General features: G+C 45.0%; 1 long non-coding RNA gene across 2 annotated transcripts in view; it reads left to right on the top strand.

Moving 5' to 3' along the window:
* Positions 1–24,042, top strand: part of LOC143827992 (uncharacterized) — an 87,647-nt gene that overhangs the window by 21,735 nt on the left and 41,870 nt on the right. Inside the window, exons 3-4 of one of the 2 annotated variants that reach the window (XR_013227466.1) lie at positions 14,980–15,280; positions 21,920–21,950. This is a non-coding gene — a long non-coding RNA (uncharacterized LOC143827992). The remainder of the gene's footprint in view (positions 1–14,979; positions 15,281–21,919; positions 21,951–24,042) is intronic. The other variant, XR_013227467.1, reaches the window with a different exon arrangement.

Raw genomic sequence — 24,042 nt, 5'->3', positions numbered from 1 at the left:
TAAAAAGTTATAGTTATCACTATTACTAATGCTAAATATTTATATAGGCCTACTTCCGAGAAAGGAATACACCCTCACAGCCTTACCCATTAAAATCAGTTGATTTATCTATGAATTTAAAGCTCACCGGTCTGATTTGATGCTGTGTTTCTGGGATTTCCTCTTTCTCCAAACTCCATACCATGGCTGCAATGTGGGCCTTTTCTCAGCCGTCAAGGTAAATGGGGGTTATTCTCTCCTTATGCACATGCCTTGTTCCCATTATCTATGCATGAGCATAGAGGCTGCTTGATGGCATGCACCTGCTCAGAAATCAGTTCAATAATTAGACTGAGCAAGAGGAGCATGTCTGTATCTGTGATGCTCTATCTGTGATGCAGGCAATAAACGTCTGTTCTCACCCTGCATTCTGTTAATGAGATAGAGACAGGTAAGCATCACACATCCTTACTTCCTCGCCTTCAGCTACATCAAGGAAACAGTGACAAGCTATTAATGGGAAGTGATGGGCCCAGTGCTAATTAGTATTTCTCTCTCTCTCTCTCTCTCTCTCTCTCTCTCTCTCTCACCCAACATTTTCTAAACCTGCGCACCGAGATCTTAATCACAGCCTGGCATCCTTTGTTTTCCGCAGTGTTTTGTTCCGATAACGGAAGATGCTACCTTACACCGTTAGTCCACTCAGCTCAGTATTATCTACTCTGATTGGTAGCTCTTCTGCAAGGTCCTGAGCAGAGAAAGGTCTTTCCCAATACCTAAGAGCCTTTAACTGGAGATGTCAAGGGCTGGTGCAGAGATATTCTCCCCACATGCAAAGCTGAGGCACAGCCCCTTCCCTCAGTACTTAAGTGGTGGTGTTTCCTGAGTGTCTGAACAGGGCTGCTCAGTCTTGCATAAAAACTGCCCTGCTGGATCAAACCGTGAGCTGGTTTCCAATGGCGACCACACAGAGGCCTCTGGGGAACTCCGAAGCAAGGCATGAAGGTGATGGCTGTTGCCAGCACCTGGTGTTCAGAGGTAGACTGTCTCTGAATGTGGAGGATCTGTTTAGCTGCCACTATGTTATGAGCCCTGCTTTAGTGGCAGGCACTTCATAAGCACAGATTTATGGCTAACTAGAGGCGAAGCCCGTTGCACCTAGGAATGCAACGGGTGATAGTCCACTTGCACTGAGACCTTCCGGGGTTTGGCCCTGTTCCCTGCTCGATCTTGACATGCAGTGTGGTTAAGTGGTTAAAGAGTAGAAGAATCTAATCTCAAGAGCTCGATTTGATTCCTGACTCCTTCAAATGCAGCCAGCTGGGTTCCCAACTTCCAGGAGGGGCCTGAAAAATTTCAGGAAGATGAGAGAAAAACAGGATGAAAGACAGAAGAAGAAATAGAGAAAGAAAGAGGGGGGAGGGAAGGTATGAGGGAAGGAAGGCACCTGTTCTGCTGGAGAAGGCAGTTGCTTTGGGGGGGGAACTGGCCCACCTTCCCATCAAACCCTACATCTTCCAAAGGCTAGGCCAGGCAGGCCGTGAAGCTGTCACCTTCCCACCCCTCACACCTTCCAAAGGCTGGGCTGGGAAGGCCACAGGGAGAGTTCCTGCCCCCTCCTCATATTGCCATCTTCCTGCCCCCTCCTCATATTTTCAAGGACTGAGCCAAGACAGGGAAGGCTGCAGGGGGGCTGCCTCCTTCCGACACCTTCCTCCACATCTCATAAAGGCAAGGCTGGATGGTGAAGGCTGCCACTTTCCTGTCCAACTGCACATCTCCCAAAGGCCAATCTGCTTGGGGAAGGCCATGGAAGATTGGATGCCTCCCAAAGGGCAGGCTAGGCAGGGAAGGCCGTGGAGGGTAGGCTGCCTGTTTTCTGCCCCCCACATCTCCAAAAGGCTGGGCCAGGCTGGGTAGGTAAGGCCATGGGGGAGATGGGTTGCCTCCTTCCCACCCCCTGTCTTCCAAGGGCCAGGCCAGGCAGGGAATGTTGCGAAGTGACTGCCTCTTTCTCACCCCTCACATCTCCCAAACAACAGCCTAGACAGGTAAGTCTGTGGCAGGGGGCTACATCCTTCCCATCCCCCACATCTCCCAAGAGCCAGGCTGGGTGGGGAAGACTACTGGATCCCCCCAGCCCCTCTGAGGAGATGGAAGGTAGGGGAGAGCAAAGAGCACTCTGATGTCTAGCTGCAGGGCCATGGGGAAGTGTTATGAGCCCAGGTCCTATTAAGGAGGACTCCTTGGATGAAAAGCCTTGCCAGGAGCTCCCAGCTTCACCTAAGCCTCAACTAAATGAGACCTTAGCTCAGCTAGATGTTAAACAAGCAGAGAGCTCTGACCAGCAGGAGGGAATGGAGTTGCAGACAAACCAGGGGTTAGATTTCAAATTTGTTGCAGGAATTCCTCATTCCTCTGCCCAGTCTCCAGCTGCAGCTCCACCTTGTCAGCCCACCTGGCTCATCTGAGCCAATTAAGCAATAATAGCTATGTGCTAAAAGAGCGCTCCAGTCTAAAAGTCACCACACCATGTTAACAAGATAGTTATTGACTGCAGAAGTCTGTGAGTCATCACCAAGTGAGGACTGAGAGGCTGCTGACAGCCTATATTAACTTGAGGCTGCGAGGCCTGGGTTATAGAACTGCTTGACTGTCTGAACAAACCCTTAACTCACTGGGCTGAGTTAAGAAATGCATTGCGTTTTCTCTGTCCCTTGGCATTCTGTTTTTGAAAAACTAATTCTCTCTGCCTTCCTGGCAGCTCAACTGTGCTTCCTTCCAATAGAAAGCTGAAACCTGAGACCAATACAGGAGGCAAAGGAAGCAGCTGGCTTCTGTCCCTTGCCTGGGGGAGATGGAGGCTGAGAATAGGGCAACTTACCAGCAGCAGGGCCTTTCAGAGAGGCCAGCACCATTTACATCCACGAAGCAGCAGGAAGAGGAAGAAAAGGTCAAATAAGCCCCACAAATTGGCCCTTATTGTAAGATTGCTCTCTCCCTATTGCCTGCACACACCCAGGGAAGACCAATTACTTAGAGAATGAGTTGTCTACACTCAATTTGAAGTGATTGGCCCTCATTGGCAGAGTGCTCTTTCTCCCTTTTGGCAGCACACTCCCAAGGAGGGCCAATCAGGTAGGAGTTAGCTGTCTGCACACAACTTCAACATTATAATGTTTAGTGATAAGAGTTAATAGACAACAACCTCACTAATTTGTTCCATTTTTAAAAATCCATTCAATTAGGAAAGATCATAATTTATTGTGTTCATGAACTCTTTAGGTTAATTATGTATTGTGTAGAAAAGAACTTTATTTTTTTATTCTTTAACCTACCACCAATTTTTCATTTTGAGATAGGGCAGAAGAAACCTCTCTCTCTCTCTTCCCATACCTCCCACAATTCCTCCTCTCTGCTCCCTGTATTTAAGAACAGGTCAAACCCCACAACAGATATTTGGCAGGCTGAACATCCCTACGTTAGATCCCAGAGGTCTCCCACCCTGCAATAAATATCCTTTAGCTTAGAAGACTTGTTTTCATGCAGCAGTGAGCCATTTGGATCAGTAAACCAGCTCAGGATCACAGAGCAATTCTAAATCATTTGCTAAGAAGTGCACTGTAAGATATCCTTATATGTCACCTACCTACCACAATTCAAGCATATGTTGCCTGCACTAAAAAGAATTTATGATCCATCACAGGAAATTTGAAATATGAAAAATGAAGAACAAGTACACCATAGGTCTGCTGAGCTTTCATTGGCTACAACGTCAATGTCTTGGGCCAGCCTTTCTCAATTAGGGTCTCATGAAACCCTGGGGTTTCTTGACGGCCTTGGAAGGGTTTCGCAAGTGGATGGGAAATCATGTTTCATATGTTTTTTACAAATCTGTTAAACATTTATTGGGTGATATGACCACATATGGTCATATTGATTCCCCTCCCAAAATGACCAATGATGGCTCTGGAGAGAGTAGGGAGGGGCCTCAGACAGGTGTGTCTATTGCTATCCTTCCCAACCATATTCTCTATGAACACGCCACTTCTGGGGTTGCTCAAAGCCTGAAGAATGTTTCAGGGGTTTCTCAACAGTAAAAAAGTTGAGAAAGGCTCTCTTGGGCAAAGGTTGCTGACTTTGAAGAGCCTAAGTTAAAAAGTGGAGGGAGGAGGGGTGCTTATTCTCATCTTTTGTTTCCAGCATGAAAAGTCCAATGAAAGTGCATTCATAGGTTTTAGGCAGAACCCCCCCCCCCCCCTGTATATGCAAATGGGCTCCTTTTGCTGTAATGAGGGCTTTAGGCTTGCTTCTTGAAAGCTGAACGCAACCCTGAGCTTCTGGAAGGAAGCATTTGCCTGTTGCTCGCCTACATCTTGCTTTCTAGCATAAAGACAAAGGTGATTTGGAAAAAGACCCAAATTGTTTAATTGAAATTTGTGCATCAAACAGCTTAGTATTTGCAGTTCTACCTTAATTTAGAATGCCTCTCGAGAGTCCTTTTAGGTCACCCAATGCAAAATTGCTAAAAATTGACTTGATATCTAACATTCATTTGTTTAGATAAGTAACAGAGAGAAATTAGAATTACTTTTTTATAAATGATTTGGATGAAGGAATAGAGGGTGTCCTTATTAAATTTGCAGATGACACTAAACTGGGAGGGGTAGCAAACACATCAAAAACACAGAATCAAAATACAAGGTGATCTTCACTGGCTAGAAAACTAGGCTAAAATTAATAAAATGAATTTCAGTAGTGATAAATGTAAAGTTCTTCATTTAGGTAGGAAAAACCATATGCATCACTATAGGATGGGTTAGACTTGTCTTGCCAGTAGTACGTGTGAAAAGGATCTGGGGGTCTTAGTAGACACTGAACATGAGTCAGCAGTGTGACTTGGTACCTTAAAAGGCAATTGGGATTTTAGGTTGTATTAAAAGTATAGTGTCCAGATCACATGAGGTGATGTTACCGCTTTACTCCACTCTGGTAAGACCTCACTTGGAGTCCTGTGTTCAGTTCTGGGCACCACAACTGAAGAAAGATGTAGAGAAGCTGGAACGCGTCCAGAGGAGGGCTACGAAGATGGTAAGGGGTTTGGAGCCAAGTCGTATGAAGAAAGGTTGGGGGAGCTTGGTCTGTTTGGCCTGGAGAGAAGACCACTAAGATAACTATGATAACCATCTTCAAATACGAAGGGCTGTCATATAGAAGAAGGAACAGAGTTGTTTTCTGTTGCCGCAGAGGGTTGGACCAGAACCAATGGATTGAAATTAATTCAAAAGAATTTTATGCTAAACATCTGGTAGACGTTCCTGACGGTTAGAGCAATTCCTCAGTGGGGCAGGCTTTCCTGGGAGGTGCTGAGTTCTCCTTTTTTGGAGGTTTTAAAGCAGAGGCTAGATAGTAATCTCACAAAAGTGTTGAGTTTATGAACTTAGGCAGACTATGAATGGGTGGGCAGGAAGGGATGTGCCAGTGTTTGTTTCTTGTGGCCCTTCCTTTGCATACCCAGGGAATTGCTGATTGCAGCTGGAATGGTAGGTGGATTCCCTTCAGGCCAGGCTGAATTCTGGAGATTTTTGGTGGTGGTAAGGGTCACTTGGGCATGAAACTGGAGTCACTGTGGGTACCTACCTAGGTAGATGTGATTTCCTGAACTGAGTAGGGGTTTGGACTAGATGCCCTTGGAGGTCCCATCCAACTCTGTGATTCTATGAAATAGCCTTCTGTCTCTAGCATGCATACTGAGGCCATGAAATGCACTGAAATTCTAAACTTGCAAAGGGTTCAGACTTCTGTGTGTCTGTGAGGGAATCACATAAACCTCCCTTTTCTATGCTAATTTATTCATCTCTGAATTGCTATGTGCTTCCCATATACTGGCAGCTGGTGTGGGCTACCATGTCCCCTCTCCCCCCAATCCTGGAAATGATGACTCTCTTTTTCTTGACTGCATGTGAATTTTATGGAAGTATTATATATCAATGTCTGCCTAGTGAGTTTCTCGTACATGCACCTGACAAAATGTGATCTGGTCTGCTAAAGCTAAAATTACAATACAGACTGGAGACTTTATGGTACTTTATGGCACTTTATGGCAGGGTAAGTCAACCTGTGCCAGCAAATTCTGGCAGGATCTCATGGGAATTGTAGTCCATGGACATCTGGAGGACCACAGGTTGACTTTTAGGTATTTTTGCTGGCTAGCGTTGATATGGGTACTGAGAATTTCCATTAGAGATGCCTAGTCCAACACACAGGGAGGGAATAACTGTTGAAGTTCATGGTGTGGAAATACCTTCAGTGTTAAGAGGCCAGTGTGTGTCCTTAAAAAGGCTTGGTCCCCATGAGGAGAATGAGCTGGCAGAGCTTTGAGTTGGTAATTCTGCTTCAAACTGCGGGTGGGGGCATTAGAACTGCAAACAGAAAACTAGAACAGTGGGAAGACAGGTTCTTTGCCTTCTGGTTTTGCTGTTTTGTGGAGAGGGGATTCCAAAATATCTTCCTCCACCTGCAATCTGAAACAGAGCACCTGGTAGTTTACACAAGAGGTATTTGCTATGGAGCAGTGGTCCCCAAACCTTTTTATCACCGGGGACCGGTCAACGCTTGACAATTTTACTGAGGCCGGGGGGGGGGTAGTCTTTTGCCAAGGGATGTCACCGCCACCTGAGCCCCTGCTCCACTTACTTTCCCGCCGGTGCGCTTGACTTCCCGCCGCCCGCTGGGGGGCTCTGCCAGCAGCAGCTGCACGGTGCCATGCCGAGGGGGAGCCCCAGCCCTGGTGGCTGCTGGAGAGCACCAAAGGTGAGCTGATGGCAGAGTGGCAGGGCAGCCCCTAAGGCAGCAGCCCGGGAGGAGGACGAGGAGGAGCCGCGGCCTGGTACCGACTGATCGACGGACTGGTACCGGTCCCTAGACCGGGGGTTGGGGACCACTGCTATAGAGAATCCAATTGTACCCATGATGTTATCCGTTCAGTCATGTCCAGCCCTTGGCGATTCTATAGGAAAGTTTTTGCCATACGTTTCTGTCTCTGACTGCTTTTTTTAGTTGGTTCATGGTCATCCCTGTGTTGGCTTTGATCATGTCGAGCCAGCTGATCCTTTGGAGACCACCTTTCCTTTTGCCGCTGATCATGCCGAGCATTGATGATTTTTCTCACGAGTTTGATCACATGATGTGTCCAAAGTAAATGAGCTTCAGCCATAATATCTTGCCTTCAGATGACATAGGTGGTTTGCTCCTCTCTAAAACTATCTTGTTGGTAACTTTGGCTGTCCAGGGTATTCGCAGCATTGCGGTGGCCTGCTTACAGAACGGTCCTGCTGTTGCCAGAGGCAAGCAGTGGGAGCACTTTGGTCAGAAAGAAAAAAGGAGAAGTTAGCTAAGCTTTACACATTCATAAGATTTTCATGTTTGTGACTGAACGGCGTTAGCAAGTCTCTTTGTTTATCCCTCTCCCAGCAAGAAAACCCCATTTTATTTTATTTTTGCATGTCCAGGAGATGGAGTCTGCAAGTCCTTGGAAGTGCAAATCAGTATTTGTGTGTGTGTGTGTGTGGGTTGTTTTTGAAGGAGGAGGGATTTCCTTTGCTTTGCAGATACATGGGAGTGGGGGTGGGGGGGCTGTGGCTGATTCACATTAATGAAGTTCTTATTAAGGCCAGCCCCTCCCAATAAAACCATATGTTACATCCATACGTAAGTCTGATGCTGGAACAAAGCCTTCTGTACCTTGGACCACTCCCCCCCCCCCCCCGCAGAAGGTTTCCTAGTGGCAGGGAGATATGATAATTCCTGTACAGAGAAAGCAAAAGGGAGAAGGATGAAAATACCTTCGCTCTTTGTGTCTGTTTTATTCAGTGGGAGTCCTGGGCTCCGGGCATCATGAATGGTAGCTTTGTGTGAGCCTTTCCTAAGCTCCAGTGGCCAGCCCGCCTCTCTCCCCGTCTCACTCGCTCTCGCTCTCGCTTCCCACCATCGGATTCTGATTAACAAACCAAAATTATTTTCCCTCCCTAATGATGTTTTCCCACTTTGCCCATCAGCATGGATCAAGCTGGTCAGGGAGGAAAGCCTGATGGGGAGCAGGCGGGGGGTGGGGGGGTGGGGCTCAGCTTTAGAGAATGGGGAGGGGAGGAACAAAAGGAGCCTGAGGTTGTTTTTGTGGCCCCGGCATATACAGGTGCACTCTCCCCCCCCCCCTGTGTTTGTGTGTGTGTGAGAGAGGGGGGGGGAGGGTAAAATTATTGGACTGATTTTTCTTTGTTTGCTTGCTTGTTTGTCTTTCCACGTAACTCTGAGTATTCCAACTCTATGGTATGAAGAAAAATGTATCGGAGTAATGTTGTGATTTAAGTAGGCACGTGGGGAAATCATCCATTCGAATCTAAGCTGGTGTGACGCCATGGTTATGCTTTTGGACTAAAATGTTGGGCAGCCTGGTTTGGACCACTCTTCAACCACAAAGTTTGTAGAAAGTCTTTCTCACAGCCCAGCCCTCCCCGTAAGGACAAAAGAGGGAAGGGAGGAACATGATGCCTTTGGAATTCCTTCCAGACAGGAAACGTAACAGTGAAATAGGAATCCCACCTTTTCTTTGAGCTCTCCTATTCTTCTGCAATACACGGATAGTTATATTGGCCCGACTGGCAGGTCCGTTGTAAAGGAGGCTGAGTCCCACACTCCATGGCCAAATCTTGCCTATGACCTCCAGTACAGAAATGCTCCTTCTCTGAATGGTGCATCCTGTTTCAGATTTCTTTGCTATCAATAGATTCAGATTCAGAGTAACTTTATTGGCATAAAATTGCAAAGCATCAAACGAAAATTTCAAACAGTTCCAGATGTAAAATCTATCGTAAAAGATTTTCATTTCAAATTTCCAGTCAAAGCTTTGCTACTTTTATCATAGTTGCTGAGTCCCTCACATTTAGTATAATTTTAATCCAGTGTTTCTCATTAACACAGCTGAATTTCAATTTCTTCAGATAATTAGCTAACGGGCGACGATATACTTCAAAATTAGGACACACCAGAAGTATATGGTTCAACGTGTCAGGGACACTACACCCATGTAAACAGGATCTCTCCTGAGGTGACATTTGAGGGAAAGATGTTTAAGCGAGCTACTAGAAATACTCTTCTTAACTGGTGTCTCCAAAATTTTGAGATACATGGGCATGGATGTTAAGGGAATATCCCAGAAGCGGAGAGAACATACACTGTTGTTAGAAGAGCCCAAAATCTGGGTATCCTGATCTTCTAGTCTTTGTGATATTAGTTATCAATATTCAAGTTGGAAAACACAAGCTGTGAAGAAGCTATGGCACATAGCCAGTGGTGTTCACAGGTTTATGCTAGGAGCCTCAGGTGTAATAGGTAACCCAGACTTGGCATAACATATACAAAACTCTCAGAATGCCTGAGATGAAATGTACTAAGAAGGGAGGCCACTCCAATGTTTTCCAGTAACTCAACATGATTCAACTGTCAACCATAACTGCAACCAACAACAGTAGAACAAAAAGCCACCCTTCATATAGGTTTAGCTCCTGCCAACTTGCCCCTTGTGGGAAATGAACCCACAACTATTTAGTGGGAAATGAAACCCATTGACTTTCCATTGATCCTGCTTGTGCGTGCATTATACCCATTCACCTTGACTCATCATAACCCTGTGAATATTTAGGGCAGCCTCCGGGTCTCTGAGAATGATGGACAATTGCCTGGGTTCCCACTGCTAGGGTATTTTCCCCTTGCAGTTCCCAGTAGGGGATGGTGCACCTCCTTCATTAGGGGATTCAACTTCCTCTTGTGTTAGGGGCATTGGTCCTTGTTCCACTGGTCCCCCAGTCTGTGACCCCACCTCATTTGATCTACATGTCTCCTTAGAACCTGGCCCTCAAGTGTGACGGTCCTATGTGAGACAGGTCCCACGGCTCCTGCTACTACTGCTGGAACCCAAGATGGGCCAGCCCCATAATTTCTAACATATACAGGATCGGTGTCTTTGAATGTCCTCGTCCTCCTATTCCCTTCTGCCCTCTTTTCCTTGTGTCGCTCTACCAGATCCGGGTGCAACCAGTCTAACAGGGTCATCAACTTTCTATTCATCAACAATTCAGCAGGCCTGCTGCCCTGTTGCCACAAATGACAGAAAACTGGCTAACTGCTGGGACTAGTCCCCCTCCACAATCCTAGATAATGTGTCCTTCGTTGTGTGTACTGTGCGTTCCGCCTGACCCCTAGTCGCGGAGTAGAATGGGGCTGACATCACATGGCAGATGAGGCCATTGTTTATAAATGCTTGGAACTTTGTTGATGTAATTTGGGTACCATTATCTGAGACTATTACATCTGGTATCCTGTGGGTAGAAAGAGACATCATAACTCCTGGATTACTGTCTGTGACATCATCAATGTGACCGGCACCACCTTCAGCCGATTGGACAGTGCATCCACGATGATTAGAAAAGTTTGTTCCCTGAATGGATTTGCAAAATTGATATAGAGGTGTGACCAGGTGGCCTGTGCAGTTTTCCAGTCATGTAATGGGGCTGGTGGGTGACGTGATTCCTGGCAGAGCATGCACTTGTTCACCCAAGCATCCAGCCCTGGCCACCAAAGATAACTGCCAGCCAGGGACTTCATCCAAACAATGCCAGGTGACCCACATGGAGTGCAGTTAACGCCTGTTGTCTTAATGGTGGTGGAACCACCACCTGTGCTCCATGCAATAAACACCCCTTATGCACTAACAATTCATCCTTCCGTGCCACGGAGGGTGAGAACTCTGTTCCCGTCGTGGCCTGGGGCCACCCACGAGCACGTACGGGGTCCCTTGCGGGGCAAGCTGCAATGTCATCAGCATTGAGGGGAGGGTCGGACATTGAGTCCAGCATCACGATGTTGTTTGCAGGGCAGGGATCATCCCATAGAACTGGGAGGGGGAGATGGGTGGGCGCATCAGCATGACCAACGCCAGTCCCTGGCTAATGTACTAGGTGAATTGTGGAGAGATATACCAGGACCGAACCGGAAGAGAGAAGGCATTTCTCCTTGGCAAAAGCATTGTCATGGGTCCCCATCCAGATCTATGTGGCCTGTTTATCCAGCCATCTATGGAGGGGCTCAGCACCAATTTCTTATGGGGTAGAAAGAAATGATAGACATTTGGGAGTCCTAAAAAGGTCTGCAGTTCCTGTTTGGAATGGAGGCTTGGGGCATCAGCAATGGCAGGTGTCAGGTGAATGCTCTCAGCATCAATAAGGAACCCCAGAAATTCTACCAATGGGATGCCAAGTACACACACACTATGCACACAGGGATCTGGGTAGGTGAGCAGCGTATCCATTGATGTAACTTTTCAAAATCATTTCTAACTAATTCTACACATTAGGGAGAATAAAGTGGTAGGCTTGAGTGAAAATAAAATGCATCCTTGCATGCAGAAATTGAAATGCTTGGGAGAGAGGCTGAACATAGCCTTCTTACCCTCGGTGGAAGAAGACAGCTTGGTGTAGTGGTTAAGAGCAGTGGCCTTTAATCTGGATACTTGGGTTTCATTTCCCACTCCTCCTCCACATGCAGCCAGATGGGAGACTTTGGACCAGTCACAGTCCTGTTAGAGCTGTTCTCACAGAGCAGTTCTGTCAGAGCTCTCTCAGTCCCATCTACCTCACAAGGTGTCTGTTGTAGGGAGAGGACGGGAAGATGATTGTAAGTTTCTTTGGGACTCCTTCAGGTAGTAAAAAGTGGCATATAAAACCCCACTCTTTTCTTCTGGTGCTAGTTTCCTTCATGAGGTTAAGTGGATTTTATTTTTCACCATGGGAATGAATGTCATTTGAATGGATAGGCCAGAATTCTGCCAGCTCATGTTGCTTAGTGCATTGACCAAATTAAGCATTCAATAGAACAAAGAAGTAAACTCCCCCTCCCCTCAGTCTGCACTACTCCGTAGAGAAAGTTAGGCACTACACATTTTTGAATTTTTAAATAACAAATAACATTTTCTTTCACCTAGGGGGAAAGCATAGCAACATAGAGAGACAAAACTCCTATAGTCATTTTCTACAAAGAAGGAGCTGTATTTCGTTTGAGGAGAAAACTCAAAGGACAATTCCCCTTCCCAAACCACATCCACACACACAACTGGAACTTGGAGTGGTATAGTCCTCAAAAAGCAGCACCAGTGGCATGCACTCTGCTTAAAGCCTGCATGTATCATTCCAAAACTAAACTCTTTTTGCATCCATTTCTCTGTGAACGACAAGCAGTAATTACTTGACACTCATCCAGTTGTGTGGGAGCCAGTCTCTAATTGAGATGAATTCTCTCTTCCTTAATCAAACATGATGGCTTCATGGCTTGGGATGCAATGGGGGAAAGAGGCAAGGGTTTTCTCTCTCTCCAAGCCTGGAGAGGTGAGTCACCGGGAACTAAGCGGCATGGTAGGCATGGAGAAATGCTTAAGATCTACGCGCTATAACAGGGGTAGTCAAACTGCGGCCCTCCAGATGTCCATGGACTACAATTCCCAGGAGCCCCTGCCAGCGAATGCTGGCAGGGGCTCCTGGGAATTGTAGTCCATGGACATTTGGAGGGCCGCAGTTTGACTACCCCTGCGCTATAATATTGGACCCTCCACTCCGGCTACAGTCAGTAGTATGTAAGATGCGGCAGGGAGGGAGGGAGGGATTTTAAATGTCTGGGAAGGAAAATGCAAGGCTGATGCTGATTCTTGCTTTTTCATGAATGGGGCACAAACGCTAACAGTTGAACTAACATGTGAAACGGAAGCATGAGCAGGGAAAGGAAGGGAGAAGAATATGCGCATTTGAACAATGATGCAGCTAGATCATTTCACAAGGAGCATAATGGTCTTATGAGATGTTCCTTGATGATAAGGCATACTTTAAATGCAAAACTACCAAAGCTCTGCCCATGAGGTTGGGAGTTAGAACCCAGCAGCCGGCTCAAAGTTGACTCAGCCTTCCATCCTTCCGAGGTCGGTAAAATGAGCACCCAGCTTGCTGGGGGGTAAACGGTCATGACTGGGGAAGGCACTGGCAAACCACCCCGTATTGAGTCTGCCATGAAAATGCTAGAGGGCATCACCCCAAGGGTCAGACATGACCCAGTTGCTTGCACAGGGCATACCTTTACCTTTTTACCACCTGCTGAACTGCATGCATGAGGTAGGGCCCTGGACTTCTACTCCACAGTCTGTCAATTCTTCATGTCAATGGTGACACCACCGTGTACCAAACAGTCTCTATCCTAGCAGGGTCTGCTCTAATAAGCAATGATTACAAAGCCGTGAGCTCTGTAGTTGGGGAGGCCATGGATACCAGTGGGATTTTTTTACTCAAAAAGCATGCTCTCTGTCACTACGCTATGGCTTTGGTGAACTATGGCCTCTCCTCTCAATAAGTAGGGCTGTATAAATATAGCTTACAAAATTCCAAGGGAGACCAATTGACTATATTCCAGCATTTTACAGGTAACTTTTTGTGCTGTCAGAGTGCCCTGCCAGAGAAGGAAATTTCATTGAACTATGTATGCAAAGACCCAGAGAACAGAATCTGGAATTGGAGTTAAAGGGGGGGGGGGGAGGGTTAAATACTATTTCAACAGTAATTTATCGCTTCTTAGGGGCCAGTTTGGACAACTGGTAGATGTTCCCTCAACCTCACCTCCCTCACAGGGTGTCTGTTGCTGGTAGTGGAAGGAAAGGCAATTGTAAGCTGCTTTGAGACTCCTTCAGGCAGTGAAAAGCGGGGTATAAAGCCCAACGCCTCCTGCTGCTGCTGCTGGTGCTGCTGCTGTGCTATTCTGTAGTGTATTCTAGCTCAGTGGGAAATTGTTGATGGTGCATATTGATTCGATGTATGTCTGGTTTTAAAAGATACTTGACACTGAAGATAGGAAAGTTGGAGTAGACACTCCTGGATTCATATAAGACAGTTAACATCTGACTGACAGAGTGAAGAGAAGACATCTTTGATCTGATCCAGCAAGGCCTGAAATTTCTAATTGCTCCACTTCCTGGGAAAATTGTCAGAACCTGGGTTGAATTTGGATAATACGTAGAGTGAATGCTCCACAGCAGTGTGTTGAAATAATAGGACTCTTCATAGTACTTCCCTACTCTAACTTTTCTTTTAGCTTATATGCAATTTACTGTTCGCCATCCACAGTATAGTAAGACTTGGTCATATATCCAGCATGATCAGGAACAAAGAGAAGTATGGACCTTAGTGCATTCAAAAAGGCAGGTAGCAAAGATTAATTCGCACCCAATTAGTGAGTTGCAAATGGCTAAGAATAAGTGCAAATTATCTTGGTAGCAGATGCATTCACACTTTTGGGGTCCTAGTTGGCAGAGGTCTTGTTGCCTTGGGGGTGTGACCATGCTGGCCAAACTAGGTATTGGGCAAGAGCCAGGGGGAACTGACCCAGAGCAAAGTACATGCAAATATAACAAGCAGGTCTATATTCAGGCAGTAGAGAGCAAGGGACAAGACAGCCCAGCACAGCCAGATACTTCAGGACCCTGGAAAGCTCCCACAGGTTCCTGAAGTTGTCCTGACAAATTCCAAAATCTGAATCCTGATATTTCCAAACAGGCCAGATTACTTCCAGGGCTCCTAAATCAGGAAGATGAATGTCATTTTTATCACGTAAGACATCTTCTCATGTCACTTTCACAATATTGTCTGTTATGCAAATATACTGAGAGAGTCGAGTAAATGCTACCATATTTCTTCCTTTAAAATGCTGGGGATGTCTGTTTCCTTGTGCCTTAAACTGTGAAAGCTGAGTAGCTGTAGCTGTAAGAGAGTGGGTATAGCTTGAACGTATATAGTGATCTATCAGTTCACAGGGATTATCTGTGTTTTTGTCTTTCTGCATGTAACCATGGCATTATGCCCATGTACTGTAGTCTGTGAGTAATGATGCTGTGCCTTATTGTCTCCTGCACAGAGGCTGTGCGACAATCTGCAGCTGAGATAAGGAACTTCCAATTTGGCACAAGCAGGCAACAGCGATGAGGATGGAGGGCCACTGGTTTAATTCCCCTGCCCTAGTTCTTCCTCCTGAGCACCTTCCCCTCCCTCCAACAATGCAATCCGGTATCCTCAAAGAACAAGCACCAGAGGAGGAGCAGGCAGAGAAAGAAGGGCAGCCCCTCCCTGTGAGTGAAGATTCTCATAGGGCACTTGGTGCCAGGAAGCCATTTTGATGGAGCCAAATGCTGTTTGTAAGATGGCCGCATTGACACGAGGTAGGTTGTGCAGCTGCCGAATTGTTACCATGCTATTTCCTTCGAGCCCGCCCTTTCCTTTTGATCACGCTAATTAATTAGCCATGAAAGCAGAACAATAGGCCAAGCTGGCACACCCTGGGTTCCGCCAGTGCCAATCTCCTTCCTTAGGCAGAAAATCCATGCCCTTCTGTGTGATTAATTGAACGAATATACTTTCTCAGGTTCCCTCCATTTTGTGCATCTGCCACCTCATCCTCATGTGTTTATCCAAAAGGGAGAACAGGGAAGGAAGGTTGGATGTGATGGAGACGGGGAGTGAAGGAAGGAAGGGAGGAGGCAGGCAGGAAGGCAGGAAGGCAGGAAGGAAGGAAGGAAGGAAGGAAGGAAGGAAGGAAGGAAGGAAGGAAGGAAGGCATATAGGAAAATTCTTCATGTCATTTAAATGGTGGGGGTGACACAAACACGTGCAAAATGAATCAGAGCGATGGCACATAGATCTTGCAATATTCCACCAAGATAAGTCAGCTGCACAGTGGGTGGGTGGATTGCAAATATTAATTCCCTTACCCCGTTGATTCCATATTTGCACGCACTATATTTATTATACCATCGTAACAACATACGATTATACTGTGTTTCTTTTCTTTGGGGTTTTGTGTTCACCTGTTTAAATATTATTTATTTATCAATGCATCGGTCATCTCTACCATGCCTTTGTTCACACTGAAGACCAAAAATCATTGGTATGTCAGCTAATCCAAACATCAGGCTGTTACTTTGATATGGCCATTTTTGTTGCCTTTGTGTGTGTGTGTGCGTGCATGTGTTGTGTATGTGTAAAAGGAAGAAATTGGTATTAAAAGGCACATGAAGCATAATATCCCCCCCCCCCGGTCTGATTAGGTAAGGGAGAAATCCAAGTATTATCCTTTCTGCATCAGACATTTCTTTGATAACAAAGAAAAATACACTCTGTTATGCACTCTCTTGGCACTGATAGAAAAGAAAAATCTATGACCCCCCCCCCCCCCTAATTTCAGAGGCTTTCCCTAAAACAGTAATTTGAATGCATGCCTGTAAATATGTGTCTATTGTGATCTCATTATTCACGCTCTGTTTCTGTTTCCTCCCTTATAAACATTTAATATCAGGGCAGGGGGAAATAACCCAGCCTTGGGTCTGTCATTGTTAAACAGATATTTATTTGCATTAATTTCATTTTTTTTAGTTTTGTTCCAAGTGTATTTAAGAGTATGCACATACGGGACTGCATGCATTCTGTGTCCGTAATGCTATCTTTGAAAAGAATTAAGGGCGTTATGCCGATGACCTATGGCTTTAATGCCACTCTAAAGGCATTGGGATGTCTGCTGTTTGGGGCCACACTTACAGGAACCAGTTGACAAATATCTTCTGATTTAAACTGCCTACATTTAAATGGCATTCTTTATACATAAACAATTGGGGAGCAGGGCAGAAGGGCAATTTGGGGATAGCAAAGAAGTATTGTTCCTCTGGCCAGGTTTCCGTCCACATGGAATTATAGTTAGTAGCTATTGTTCTCTCTTTATATACAGAAGGCGAGGCTATATGCAGTGGTACAGAACACCAGGTGTGTAATTTGGGATCCATAAATCAGTTGCAGGGGCAAAGGCTGTAACCAGGGCCATGATGGGTTTCACTTTTCCTTTTTAACAGCTCCCTAATAAGAAATTCTCCCCCTGCTTTAAGCTTTGGTTGGAGGGAGAAAAGTTACATCACCTGTTTTGTGCCTGCCTTTTAATTCTTAACCCCCCCCCCCAACTGAACATAGCACTTAAAGAGGACATTTGCATTTGGTAGAATGGCATCCCTTGGGGAGGGGGAGGTAATCCCCCCTCTCTCAGCATTGTGGTCCCAAAGTGAAGTACCTTGCCCAACTATACTTGTGTATTTTATTTGATTCATCTGTCACCCTTTAGCTATTCATCTATATTTGTAGTTCTGTACTGTGGTACTCTATAAATCTCTTCATGTCTGCCCTCCCCTCTTATTCCATTTGTTTTCTGTAAGGCTTGAAATTCATGTGAACAGTCTTTAATGGGCAAAATAAGAATTTGTCTCTGGCCATTGTCATAAACATGCAAGACATAAACATGTCTTGTCATAAACAAGACATTGTGTCAGAAGTCAGGAGGGACCTGATGGTACTTTTGCTCACCTTGGGCCTCTCCCTTCTACTCTTGGCTTGAAAAATGCCAAACTATTGAGTGCTAGGAATCTTCAAAGTCCCACCTAATCTCTTTTGGATTTACAGGAACCACCTGTAAATAAAGTATTCAGAGCACATGTAAACAAATTTACTTGGCACATAGTGATGCTGGGGAGGTGGGATGGTGTCATATAGCCCTCTCTTATCAGATCTCAGAAGTTAAGCAGGGACTGTACTTGGATGGGACATCACCAAGGAAGATTATGGAGAGGAAGGGAATGGTTAATCGCTTGCCTTGAAAACTCTATGGCAGAGGTGGCCAGACTGTGGCTCTCCAGGGTCCTATCTGCACTCACTGTTTAATTTCAATTCTTACTGATCTACTTCCTAATCTACATCCTGATTGCATCTGTTGCTGCTCTCTGCACCTATTTGATTTCTCACATTTTCTCCTCCAAATCCCAAAGTTTAAATCTGCAGACAAAATTGCTGAGACTTTTTTCTCCCTCCTCCCTTTGTTAGAGCTGTTGACTGGTCTCTGCTGATTGGTTGGTTTCCAGCAGGAGCAGCCCCCTTGACTTCCAGGGGTTCCATTTTAGTGCTTGCTTCATGTTATGCCACCTTATCAGCCCCCTTAAGTGATGTGATCAGCATTAATATCAGAAGAAGTAAAGACAAGCTTTCCTTACCTTGAGCTGCTTCTTCTTCCCTTCTTCCAGACTGCACATGATTCATTGGGGAGGGGTGCGGGAACGCTCCCCAGGGCTGCCCTCTTCCTTCCTTCCTTCCTTCCTTCCTTCCTTCCTTCCTTCCTTCCTTCCTTCCTTCCTTCCTTCCTTCCTTCCTTCCTTTCTTTCTTTCTTTCTTTCTTTCTTTCTTTCTTTCTTTCTTTCTTTCTTTCTTTCTTTCTTTCTTTCTTCCTTTCTTTCCCCACAGGCAGTGCATGTCAACAGAAAGGGGTGGCTCAGTTAGTAAGATGCTTACCTTGCAACCACAACTTTATGAGTTTGAGTATGGCTATGGGTGGGTCTTGAGATATTTCCCTCCTCACACAGGAGTTTTAATTATTTTCTCCTTTTTCTAAAGTTAAAACATAGTCAAAAATTTAAAATGGTGCATTTTTAAAACATGTGTTTTTCAAAAGTAAAAAAAAGTAATTAAAACTCCTGTGTGTGTGTTGAAAATCTCACGAACCATAGCAAGACTCAAACTCATAAAGTTGTGATTACAAGGCAAGCATCTTACTAATTGAAGTCTGAAAGAGGCAGGATATCTGCACTCAAAAAAGAGTGCTATGGGCCCACATTTCTTTGATGAAACAAAGAAAATCCATTCTTGAATATGCCAGTGACTAAGTAATGTGACTGCAGAGTCAATCCTCAGCTGTGCAGATTGGAGGAAAAATCCTGACCAGGATCAGAGTGCAGATTGGGGCTAGATGCAGATGGCTTTTGTTTAGCCAAACCCAACCAGCTTTAAAAGCCCAGTGCAGATAATAACTACAGTTCCCATGAGCCCCTGCCAGGATGTGCTACACACACATATATAGTAGTGCTCTTGAGAGCCTGACCCAGATATATCCCATGCTAGCCTGATTTCATCAAATCTGAGAAACTAAACAGAGTCAGCTCTAGCTGACAGATGAGACACTGTGAAGAAGAGTTGCTTTTTATATGCCACTTTTCTCCACCCGAAGGAGGCTCAGAGCAGCTTACATTCTCCTTCCCTTTCCTCTCCCAATAACAGACACCCTGTGATATTCCTGCTCGGTCAGAACAACTTTATCAGTCCTGTGACAAGCCCAAAGTCACCCAGCTGGCTGCATGTGGGGGAATGGAGAATCAAACCCGGCTCACCAGATTAGAAGTCCAAGTCCACACTCTTAACCGTTACACCAAGCTGGCTACACCGAGGAAGCCCAGAGTTGCAAACCACTTCTGTTCATCTCTTGCCTTGAAAACTCTTACAGGGTCACCATAAGCTAGTAGCAACTTGATGGTATATGGAGTCCCTTTAGTGCTGGACAGATTGGAGAGACCCAGCTTTAAATCCAAGCTCAGCTACAAAGCATACTGACTGACTCTGTCTTAAATGGGGAGATCTTGTACCTTTTCTTTTATCCTGTTTTGTTTGTTTATTATATTTATATACCGCCCTCCCTTGCAGCTCAGGGTAGTGTACAGAGAACAGAGACTCTCAATCAGGGTTTTGAGAAACCCTGGGGTATCTTGAGGGTCCTGGAATGATTTCCGGAATGGGTGGGAGTGAATTAAATTCTATATGTTTTTAAAATTTGTTAAAATGTTATCAGGTGATTTGACCATATATTTGACCCCCTCCCAAAAATAGCCAATGATGGGCCTGGAGGATGTAGAAAGGGGAGGGGCCCTGGGTGGGCATGTACACAGCTATGCCCCCCAACCATATCCTGCGTAACTGTATCACTTCTGGGGTTTCTCAAAGCCTGAAGAATGTTCCAGGGGCTTCTCAATGGTAAAAAGGTTGAGAAAGGCTGACATAGAACGTGAGGATAAGTAGAGTTCAACAGCTGATAACTAATGAAGTATAACACCGAAGACAGAAATTGATTTCTTTTTCCTGTGGCATTGTACAGGCTGCACTTGCTAGTTTTAATTGGTCTTGATACGTCTGTATTCAGTTCTGTTGTGTGAGATATTAGCAGAGAGAGTTGGGTCCCTGGCTCAGATCCAGCACTGGCCACCAACTTATTATTGAGCGAGGTATAAATCCTGTTGCTTCTTGAGTGGTGGAAACATTTCATCATAAGCTGATGCAGTATTTCTGACAAGAGCCCTGTGAGGCAGGCTGATATCATTGTAGATGTGGGGCTAAGGTTCAGAGAGAGAGAATTTCCAAAGCCCTATCTAGTGTGATTATATCTGACCAAGTCCTAAACACCTTGGGATTGGGGGATCTGAAGGTTATGCTATCCCAAATGTTGTTGCTCAGGATCATGTCACAGGTAGAGGCCCTCTGGAGTATCCTTTCCATCCCACGGCTGGAGTGGTGCTTCCTGGTCCCACACCTTCAGTCTTTAGGGCACCGTTAAACATGGTTTTATCTGATCCAAGTATTTAATTAATTTATTGTCAGGCCAAAATTGTGATTTTAGGTTTGGGGTTTGCAGATATTTTATATATTCTAGTCTATATATTATATCTACCTTGAAAGCTGCCATGAGTTCTTAAGGGAGAAAAGCAGCAAATAAATGTTTTAAACAAAGTGTCAGATTAGAACTTGGGAGGCCTAGATTCAAATCCTTCCTCAGATGTGAAAATTACTGAGGGGACTCTGGGCCCATTGTTCTCTCAGCCTACCTGACTTCACCGGGTTGATTGTGAAGATAAAATGGTGAAGCGGAGTATCAAGTACGCCCCTCTGATCTCCTTAGAGGAAGAACACAACAAAAATGTAGGAGATCAGTAGAGACTGGAAAGAAGAAGCAGGGATGGATGTGAACAAATGCAGCTGGATGTATTTAGGCTTTGCTGAGGTTACTGACTGTTACTGGGACCCTACAAAGGAATCTCTCTCTTAAAACATGGACATCTGGCTACCCTAAGTTGGGGGTTTAGTGTGGCTTTGTTGGCCAAGCTAAGAAGGAGAAAGTGAACCAAATGGGACAATGTTATGTTCTCATGTGGGTGGGCGGGAACACTCCCTGGCTTCCGGCCAATCTTGGCTTTCACAGGCTTTGTTTTCTAATGTTTCCAGTGCATGCCTAGCAATCCTTTATTTCAGATTTAGGTTACGGGGCTTGTGTGTGTGTGTGTGTGTGTGTGTGTGTGTGTGTGTGTGCATTTTCTGTTCTGTTTTTTTGTTTTTTTGAAGGAGGCAGAGTTTGGGCCTTTTTTCTTCTTGTTCTGGGGAAATTGTTCCCACGTGGATTTTCTCGGAGTGTTGCGGTACAAGCCGAGGATGTGCTCTGGCTGTCCATGCATTTGATGACAAGGCAAAAATGAGCGGTCCGAAATGTGATGTGATGTGAAGGCTTTGACACCCATGTACACATGGGACAAATGCCAAGAAGCAAGCAACAAATTGTATAGCTTACACTAGGATTTGCAGAGCTGCCAGATCTGTTGTTATGTGTCCGTGTAGGGGAGGGATCCTGGCTTGACTATTTGGAATCTTTGCATGAATCCCACTAGCTCAAGCTCTCAAAATTCTAAGAACTTTCTTTTAAAAGTTAAAGAAAATGGATAGGAAGATAGCTTGTACAGTTAAACATCCAACTTCTAAAGGGAACAGTGCCTTAATTCTTAATTCATAAGAACTGTAGAGGAATTCAAGTTTTTTTTCTATATATAACTCAGATATTATTCAGTTAGAAGTTCTTAGTCACAGGCATTTCTTTCAAATTTTAAGTTTTCTTTTTAACAGAAAGGTTCTGTTACCATATTTGTCAAAAAACACATTTGTTTTTCTTTTTTCTTATCTTTCAGAGTTCCACTGAACTCTCCTGGCATCAAGAAGGTGGGTACTCTTGGCTGGTGCCAGCAATTTCACCCCTCCTTAAACTACCAGTAACCTACTGACTACCGAAATGTCTGAAGCACTTTCTCATACACAGTCTGAGGAAATTCTTACACCTGATTTCCTCTTTTAATTTCTTCTCTCCTTAGAAGAATTCTCCTATTTTTGGCTTTTGAATTGGGAGTTTAATCTCACTGCCCGAATCCCCACGGCCAAATATCTGTCCCAGTTGTTCAGAGAGAGTAAAAACTCAGCTAACTAAAGTTTCTCCTCAAAGCAGATAGTCAACTAAGGATCTGTCAGAGAGCTCTTTGAATCAGCATCTGAATCAGAATGACACAACTGGAATATCAGCTCCCTCCCAGCTGTTGCTGGCCAATCAGAGTGCTCAGAGCAGCCTGTGGTTCTCTCTGCCTAGTGAAGATTTTTAACCCTTTATATTCACTGTTGCTTTTACTTCAGCTGTTATTGTGATACTGGTACAGAAAGGAGCTTGAAAACACACAGCATGTGCATAGCAAGATCTAAAACACTTTGAGTTCCTTGTGTGAAGAGAAGAACTGCTTTGCTGAATCGGGCCAAATGTTCAGACTTCTGTTTTCATTTGTGTCCAGCTGCATCCTCTAGCTCATAAGTACAGCTTCTTCTGTCAAATTTCACCATCTTGTTCTTAAAACCTATAAATGTGGAGATTCAGATACCATGGCTAATAGCAGTTATAGGGCCTATCTTCCCAAAACTTGCTTCATCGTATTACCTCTGAAACTATATTCAAATCCAGTGGCATCTTAGAGACCAACAAGATTTTTGGAGTATAAACTTCCTAGAATCAAAGCTCCCTTTATCAGATACCTCTACATTTATGGCTGTCACTATATTATGTGGCAATGATAGAATCATAGAGTTGGAAGGGGCCATAGAGTCCTATCCCTTGCTCAGTGCAGGATCAATAAGTCGCACAAGTTAATTATGTGTTGTGCAAAGAAGTACTTTCTTTTCTTTGAACTTTTCTTTGTGCTGGTGGGCAACATCACCAGTGAAAAGGTGGAATCTACCAGATTGCCAAATCATTTCCTTATCATTTATTTATTAACCAGCATCAGAACATAGGTAAAACTACAGCTGCATCCCTCCCCTTTCCATTTCCCAAAAGAAGTTAGAAGTTACAGGCCATCTAGTCCAACCCCCTGCTCAACGCAGGATCAGCCCTAAGCATCCTAAAGCATCCAAGAAAAGTGTGTATCCAACCTTTGCTTGAAGACTGCCAGTGAGGGGGAGCTCACCACCTCCTTAGGCAGCCTATTCCACTGCTGAACTACTCTGACTGTGAAATTTTTCCCCTAATATCTAGCCTATATCGTTGCACTTGTAGTTTAGACCCATTACTGCGTGTCCTTTCCTCTGCAGCCAATGGGAACAGCATCCTGCCCTCCTCCAAATGACAACCTTTCAAATACTTGAAGAGGGCTATCATGTCCCCTCTCAACCTCCTTTTGTTTTAAGTTATGCCTGTACTCCTGAAGATTTCTGTTCTGTTGCTGCTGGGTGTGTGTCTTCATCATATTTGAAAGGTTGCCAGCGAATGCTGGCAGGGGCTCATGGGAATTGTAGTCCATGGACATCTGGAGGGCCGCAGTTTGACTACCCCTGCTCTAGGGTCTTACATGGAGGAGGATCTTTCCCAGAACCTGGTGTCAATGGCAATGCCATGGATTGAACCTGGGACTTGTGTGGAAAGTGTGTGTTTGTAGGACAATGCATAGGTTGCTGATCTTTGGGGTTTTTGGAAAGAATACCAGGCTCCTGTTCAGGCAATTACTAAAGAATACTTCTTATTAAGGAAATTGGACTTTGAAGATTGAAACCTCCTTGTGTGCCAACTTGCTACACTGGATTTAGCGGACTTGTGTTACCATATAGGTGTCCCAGTGTCCTCTGTTTTGCTTATTAGTCTCCTGATCAAGAAGGCTTTTAAAAATGTACTTAAGCAATAGAAAGTATTCTGGATCGCTTAAGGCAGATGAATTGTACCTTAAGAGAGCCAGAATGTGCGCTGCAGCTTTGCAAGCAAAACACATGAGGATTCTAATAA

The sequence above is a fragment of the Paroedura picta genome, chromosome 18 (assembly GCF_049243985.1).
Source record: "Paroedura picta isolate Pp20150507F chromosome 18, Ppicta_v3.0, whole genome shotgun sequence".
Taxonomy (NCBI): Eukaryota; Metazoa; Chordata; class Lepidosauria; order Squamata; family Gekkonidae; genus Paroedura; species Paroedura picta.
Note: the sequence above shows the minus strand (reverse complement) of the source record. Positions and strands in the feature narration are given on the sequence as shown.